Source organism: Piliocolobus tephrosceles, chromosome 3, assembly GCF_002776525.5.
Source record: "Piliocolobus tephrosceles isolate RC106 chromosome 3, ASM277652v3, whole genome shotgun sequence".
Classification (NCBI taxonomy): Eukaryota; Metazoa; Chordata; class Mammalia; order Primates; family Cercopithecidae; genus Piliocolobus; species Piliocolobus tephrosceles.
In genome coordinates, this window is record NC_045436.1 from 163,495,470 (window position 1) to 163,503,755 (window position 8,286).

General features: G+C 39.1%; 1 non-coding gene across 1 annotated transcript; it reads right to left on the reverse strand.

Annotated features, from left to right (window-relative positions):
* Positions 1–348: 348 nt before the first annotated feature.
* On the reverse strand, positions 349–456 carry LOC111549874. Its single transcript, XR_002733856.1, has one exon. It is a non-coding gene; the product is annotated as a small nucleolar RNA U13 (small nucleolar RNA).
* Between the last annotated feature and the right edge of the window lie 7,830 nt (positions 457–8,286).

An 8,286-nucleotide genomic window follows, 5' to 3' on the forward strand; every position in this document is an offset into this window, starting at 1 on the left:
TCTCAAAGTGCTGGGATTACAGGCAAGAACCATCATGCCCAGCCTCTGTTTATTTTTCTTTCATCTATTTTTCTTTCTGTGCCTTAGTTTGCATTGTTTCTATTACTCTATCTGCAAGTTTACTGATCTTCTGCAGTATCTAATTTGTACTAAGTCAATCCAGGATAATTTTTATCTTAAATAATATTGTATTTTTCATCTTTAGGACTTGATTTTTTCATTTGTATTTTATATTATGTATATGTTTTTATTTAAAATTAAATGTTCATCATATTAACACTAGCTCTTTCAAATCCATGTTTGATAATTTCATCATATAATTCATTTCCAGTTTTTTTTTTTTTTTCAGGTCAGATGCCCATTGTGCAGACAAGGTAACAAGTTTCGAGTGTGGCACATCTCACCACGCAGGTGCATGAACCACCCAATCATCATGCTCGTGAACTACCAGAGGATCATCATTTCTAGTTTTTAAAACTTTTTTTTTTTTTTTTTTTTTTTTGAGAGATAATCTCACTCTGTCACCCAGGCTGGAGTGCAGCGGTGCAATCATGGTTCACACTGAACCTCTGCCTCCTGGGTTCAAGTGATTCTCATGCCTCAGCCTTCCAAGTAGCTGGAATTACAGACATACACCACCACACCTGGCTAATTTTTGTGTTTTTGGTGGAGATGGGCTTTCTTTCATCACATTGATCAGGCTGGTCTCAAATGATCCGCCTGCCTTGGCCTCCCAAATTGCTGGGATTACAGGTGTGAACCACCGTGCCTGGGCTAAAACATTTTTTAATGACATTTTTTCCCTGGATACTGGGTCCCATTTTCTAGCGTCTCAGTCTATTATTATTATTATTAATATTATTAGTTTACTTAATACTGCGTGTTTTGATTCTTGTTGAGTGTTGACTTTTATGTTGTTGAGTTTTCTTAAGGAGCACTGGCATTTTTTCTGGAAGGGAGTTAAATTACTTGCAGATTTCTTGATATGTTAGAGGCCTGTTTTGAAGGACATGTCTAGTGTAGCCTTTACTGCAAGGCTAATTTGCCCCTACTATTTAGAAATGATACCACTCAAGTCTCTACTCTTGGTGGGGAATGTTGCAGGTGGGCAATGCGGCCTCTCCAACAATAGTTTGTTAAAACTCAGAAGCCTCTTACTCCTTTGTGAGCTCTGAGAATTGTCTCATTTATAGTTTCAATTGTCCTTTCCTGACACTGTGAAATTTTACCCCATGCAAGCACAGCGTAGCATTCAGTTATAGTTTGGAGCAGATCTCTATCAGATTCCTGGAGCTCTTTCCTTGCATGGTCCTCTCATCTCTGGTTCTTTCCTACAAATTCCAACCACATGAGCATCCCTGAATTCCAATCTTCCCTTCACAAACTTAGTGACTCTCCTATGCTCTGCTTGGGTTCTTTCTTCCAGCATGGATTGTAAAGTGCTAGCAGGAAGAAAGCCAGAGTGATTTTATTGTCCATTTTGATTATTTATCTTATCTTAGGGATCAAAGTGCTTTGATGTATATTCTCCGATTTCCAAAAACAGTTGTTTCACGTATTTAGTCAATTTTTCTTGTTCTTTATGATGGGTGGACAAGTCTATCTTAGTTACTCCCTCACAACTGGGAGTAATGTCTTCCACTCCGTTAGATTTTAAGATAACTTATAACATGGTTTATTAATTCCCCCAGAGGTACCAAGGCATATAAAGCTGTTTGCTCAAATATATTTTCTATTAATAAGATAGAAATTTTATCACTCTTACAAATTAAAGGAACTGATTGCAAAAGATCTGGAGAACTGATGGTTGAAATAGAAGCTTCAGTAGCTAATAAGAAGGTTTCTCAGCAAAATAAAAGCATATAATTAAGCATCATTTGATCAGTCAAGGAAGCATTGTTGTTGAGGATCTATATAATTTCTTATTCTCTTCTGACTTTGGCAGAACATTTTTTCATTGTCCATACACGTTATAATAATGTCATTGATTTTTATCATTTTCTAAAGACTGAGTCTGATTATATTTTGAGGAACTATTAATTCTTGGCATACATGTCTCTTAGAAAACCTTTTTTTCTGAATCAGTTTGCCCAGTTTAAAATGATATAAATTTCTTCCCTCTCCTCTCTTTAGCCCTAAAGAGTCTTGGGACATTAATCTGGAATTATTCATCCCTTTAGAGAAATCAAAGAAAGCTAGCTAAGCATTTGGTTTCTTTTCATTTTCATTATAGAAATTCCATTTTCACAGATTTTGACAATATTGGGTTCCCTTAATAAGTAAATACTTAAAACGCCAGAGTTATTGGATAAACAAAGAAGAATCTTTAGAGGTGAAGGGTCCCATGTTACTACAGATGCTAATAAAACACAGAAACACAGAAACAAAAAGGCTAGTAAGTGTGCCAGATTCTATATTTCCTATCCTGCCCATCCCTGACACCTCAAGCTCCTCAGAAATTTCTTAATAAAATGACCATATTAAAACCCACTTTTTACACTGCTGCCACTAGTATGCGCACAATCAACCAGAAACCATCAGAATCAGAACCAGAAACAAAAACAAAGAGTCAGAGTTTACACTGCTGCCACTAGTATGCGCACAATCAACCAGAAACCATCAGAATCAGAACCAGAAACAAAAACAAAGAGTCAGAGTTAGCACTGGTCAGCTGCTCAGTTACTTGATAGGTGGTGCAATACACAGAGGCCTGTCTGAGATCATTGTAGATGTGGCTTTTGGAGCACAGAGTAAGCCCAAATAAGTTTCACAGAACACTCACATAATTTTAGAGAGAAGTATGCCAATACAAGCACTGCCAGCTTGAACCAAAAGGGACAGAAACAGTGAAATGAAAAGACCTTTGGGATCCCAGCTTTCTATGATCAGGAGGAAGGCTGAGAAGCAGTCTGCTGTGAATGTGGGACATTTTTTCAATGTGCAGCATTTGAAAAGCAAGAATGCTACAGAGGGAAAAGACAAGAGCTCTGAGGGTGGGGCAGAGGCTAACCACTCCCAGGGAAAGGAACTGGGTCCTGATCATCACAATCAAGGAATATTTCCTGATCCCTGATGACACACACTTGACTGGATTTCATGATTGATATAGACTGGTATATGAGGCCATTCTTGCATTTCTGTAAAGAAATACCTGAGACTATGTACTTTATAAAGAAAAGCATTTTAATTGACTCATGGTTCTGTAGGCTGTACAGCAATCATGATACTGGCATCTGCTTGGATTCTGGGGACCCCTCGGGAAACTTACAATCATGGCAGAAGGTGAAGGAGGAGCAGGTATGTAACATGGCCAGAACAGGTGCATAAAAGGGGGATGGGGGAGGTGCCGCACACTATTAACAACCACATCTCATGAGAATTAATTCACTAACATGCTAATGGCACCAAGGGGATGGTGTTAAACCATTCATGAGAAACCAGCCCCATGTGATTCAATCACCTTCCACCAGGCCCCATCTCCAACACTGGGGATTACAATTTAACATGAGATCTGGTGGGGGCACAGATCCAAGCCATATCAACTGGTGACTGCTGTTTGCCTCCTGCCTTTCCTCTCTTTGAATGGGAGTATCCATTGTGGTTAACCTGTTTTTGTCTCACCAGTGTATGTATTCTGAAGGGAAATAGATAACTCATCTTTTCAGATCAAGAAGATCTGCTCTTGTTGATCTGTGGCTAAGTAGCCTCATCTGCATCTGGGCTTGATACAGACAGATTATGGGCGTTGAGCCTGACATTATCACTGGACAAGATTTCTTGGGGCCCTGGAAGTGTGTCTGCGTGTTTTCCATTTGGGATTATTTGAAGTGATTATGGCTAGGAGGTGGACAGTCACTGTTTGCCAAAATAGTCATAATATTTTAAGCCCTTCCCCTCAAAAGTTGGGGTCTGCTTCTCTACCTCTTGAATTTAAGAATAATCATGTGACTTTCTTTTGCCAATGGGTCATTAGCAAAATTGATACAAGCAGAGGTTTGAAAGTTATTTGTTCATGGAGTTTACTGTCTCTTGCTTCTCTTTGGAACCCTGGACCACTATGGAGAGAAGCATATGAAATATGAGATCGTGTGGATCAGAGGCAGCTGTCTCAGTGCGTGTCCTATCTTACTAACTAGACTGACAACCATGAGATATATGAATGAGTCCGTTGTAGACCACCTAGCCCCAGCAGTGCTGGCATAGAACAGAGGAAGTCCTCAGTAAACCCGGAGAACCACAAAAAATAATAAGCTATTAAGTTTTGGGATTTTTTTTGTGCAGCAAAATTAACTAATACAAGTAACTATGAAGAAGAGTGAATATGGGGTATGGGTTCCTTGAACAACGAAGATGTGGGCAGAGATATTACTCTGAGACATTTGGGCCTTTTTTCTCATTAGATGAACATGACACTGTGCTCATTGAAAACTTGGTTCAAGAAACAAGATGCCTTAATATTGGTAGATCTTACTTAAATCAAATAAATAAGAAATTGTTAACATAAGCTTTGTAAGAATCATGATGTATGTCCTGACAGTAAGACTTATGAAATTAGCAAATATTTACCTATTGTCTCAACTCTTTCTCCTTCCTGGGTAGAGAGTAACACTGAAAGAAACTAATTGGTGATTAGCTAGAGATTAGTGATTGCTAATTAGAGATTTCTAATTGTCTTCCAGTACCCATTCTCCTGTATGGTGTTGGGGGACTATAGCTTTCTACCTACCGTGGACCACCTGTCTACTCTGGGCTGTAGCATGAGAGAATGGTGAACTTCTGTCTTGTTTGAGCTATGGGTTGTTTCTCTTTTTTAGCCACATAGCCTGTACTGTAAGTCAGTACCACTTTAGCAACAAGTAAAAGTCAATGTGAGTACGTTGTTATTCTTCAGCTTAGAACATTTCTTCCTTTTATTCTTGTGTTTTTGGCTAAATAAACGGGGAAATTATAGTAGATAGGTGTGTGCAGTCTCTTTGCTCAATTCTATAACCCATCTGGAGATGTGTAGAAAACTTGTAAAGGAATCCATGATACGTAAACTTAGTTTGTGATTGTAATGTATATAATTTTTGATTCATGATTTCTCTCTAATTGGACTATGCTTGTAAATGTTTAGTTTATATGTGTTAATGGAATAGGGCCATGGCACAAGTAATCTAAATTCAATTTAGCCAATATTAATTAAATAGGTACTCAATTAGTACTCAAAATGTGCCAGAAATGACCCTACATGGGATGCAGAGTTATAAAATATGGTATTTTGTTGTTGTTGTTATTTGTTTGTTTGCTTGTTTTGAGACAGAATCTCACTCTGTCGCCCCAGGCCGGAGTGCAGAGTGCAGTGGCACAACCTCGGCTCACTGCAAGCTCTGCCTCCTGGGTTCACGTCATTCTCCTGACTCAGCCTCCCTAGTAGCTGGGACTACAGGTGCCCATCACCATGCCCAGCTAATTTTTTATATTTTTAGTTGAGACAGGGTTTCACCATGCTAGCCAGGATGGTCTCAATCTCCTGACCTCATGATTCGCCCGCCTCAGCCTCCCAAAGTGCTGGGATTACAGGCATGAGCCACCGTGCCCAGCCTAAAATATGATTCTTATCCTTAGGGAGTTAACATTTTGATGAGGGAGAAAGGAGATTATTAATTATAATTTCCCTAAATGGCAATTTCAATAAGAGTAGTCTAAATGGTAATTAATTTAATTTTAGAGGAAAAGATGTGATGCTTCATGACGCAAATAAAAAATAATGCAAAGTTTACTTCTTTTTTTTTTTTTATTTAAGTTCTAGGGTACATGTGCATAATGTGCAGGTTTGTTACATATGTATACTTGTGCCATGTTGGTGTGCTGCACCCATCAACTCGTCAGCACCCCTCATTTATTCGTCATTTATATCACTTATACCTCCCAATGCAATTCCCCCCCCCTCCCCCCTCCCCATGATAGGCCCCGGTGTGTGATGTTCCCCTTCCTGAGTCCAAGTGATCTCGTTGTTCAGTTCCCACCTATGAGTGAGAACATGCGGTGTCTGGTTTTCTGTTCTTGTGATAGTTTGCTAAGAATGATGGTTTCCAGCTGCATCCATGTCCCTACAAAGGATGCAAACTCATCCTTTTTTATGGCTGCATAGTATTCCATGGTGTATATGTGCCACATTTTCTTAATCCAGTCTGTCACTGATGGACATTTGGGTTGATTCCAAGTCTTTGCTATTGTGAATAGTGCCGCAATAAACATATGTGTGCATGTGTCTTTGTAGTAGCATAATTTATAATCCTTTGGGTATATACCCAGTAGTGGGATGGCTGGGTCATATGGTATATCTAGTTCTAGATCCTTGAGGAATTGCCATACTGTTTTCCATAATGGTTGAACTAGTTTACAATCCCACCAACAGTGTAAAAGTGTTCCTATTTCTCCACATCCTCTCCAACACCTGTTGTTTCCTGATTTTTTAATGACTGCCATTCTAACTGGTGTGAGATGGTATCTCATTGTGGTTTTGATTTGCATTTCTCTGATGGCGAGTGATGATGAGCATTTTTTCATGTGTCTGTTGGCTGTATGAATGTCTTCTTTTGAGAAATGTCTGTTCATATCCTTTCCCCACTTTTGGATGGGGTTGTTTGTTTTTTTCTTGTATATTTGTTTGAGTTCTTTGTAGATTCTGGAAATTAGCCCTTTGTCAGATGAGTAGATTGCAAAAATTTTCTCCCATTCTGTAGGTTGCCTGTTCACTCTGATGGTAGTTTCTTTTGCTGTGCAGAAGCTCTTTAGTTTAATGAGATCCCATTTGTCAATTTTGGCTTTTGCTGCCGTTGCTTTTGGTGTTTTAGACATGAAGTCCTTGCCCATGCCTATGTCCTGAATGGTACTACCTAGGTTTTCTTCTAGGGTTTTTATGGTATTAGGTCTAACATTTAAGTCTCTAATCCATCTTGAATTAATCTTCGTATAAGGAGTAAGGAAAGGTCCAGTTTCAGCTTTCTACTTATGGCTAGCCAATTTTCCCAGCACCATTTATTAAATAGGGAATCCTTTCCCCATTTCTTGTTTCTCTCAGGTTTGTCAAAGATCAGATGGCTGTAGATGTGTGGTATTATTTCTCAGGACTCTGTTCTGTTCCATTGGTCTATATCTCTGTTTTGGTACCAGTACCATGCTGTTTTGGTTACTGTAGCCTTGTAGTATAGTTTGAAGTCAGGTAGCGTGACGCCTCCGGCTTTGTCCTTTTGACTTAGGATTGTCTTGGCAATGCGGGCTCTTTTTTGGTTCCATATGAACTTTAAAGCAGTTTTTTCCAATTCTGTGAAGAAACTCATTGGTAGCTTGATGGGGATGGCGTTGAATCTATAAATAACCTCGGGCAGTATGGCCATTTTCACGATATTGATTCTTCCTATCCATGAGCATGGTATGTTCTTCCATTTGTTTGTGTCCTCTTTGATTTCACTGAGCAGTGGTTTGTAGTTCTCCTTGAAGAGGTCCTTTACATCCCTTGTAAGTTGGATTCCTAGGTATTTTATTCTCTTTGAAGCAATTGTGAATGGAAGTTCATTCCTGATTTGGCTCTCTGCTTGTCTGTTACTGGTGTATAAGAATGCTTGTGATTTTTGCACATTAATTTTGTATCCTGAGACTTTGCTGAAGTTGCTTATCAGCTTAAGAAGATTTTGGGCTGAGACGATGGGGTTTTCTAAATACACAATCATGTCATCTGCAAACAGGGACAATTTGACTTCCTCTTTTCCTAACTGAATACCCTTGATTTCTTTCTCTTGCCTGATTGCCCTAGCCAGAACTTCCAACACTATGTTGAATAGGAGTGGTGAGAGAGGGCATCCCTGTCTTGTGCCAGTTTTCAAAGGGAACTTTTCCAGTTTTTGCCCATTCAGTATGATATTAGCTGTGGGTTTGTCATAAATGGCTCTTATTATTTTGAGGTACGTTCCATCAATACCGAATTTATTGAGCGTTTTTAGCATGAAGGGCTGTTGAATTTTGTCAAAAGCCTTTTCTGCATCTATTGAGATAATCATGTGGTTCTTGTCTTTGGTTCTGTTGATATGCTGGATTACGTTGATTGATTTGCGAATGTTGAACCAGCCTTGCATCCCAGGGATGAAGCCCACTTGATCATGGTGGATAAGCTTTTTGATGTGCTGCTGAATCCGGTTTGCCAGTATTTTATTGAGGATTTTTGCATCGATGTTCATCAGGGAGATTGGTCTAAAATTCTCTTTTTTTGTTGTGTCTCTGCCAGGCTTTGGTATCAGGATGATG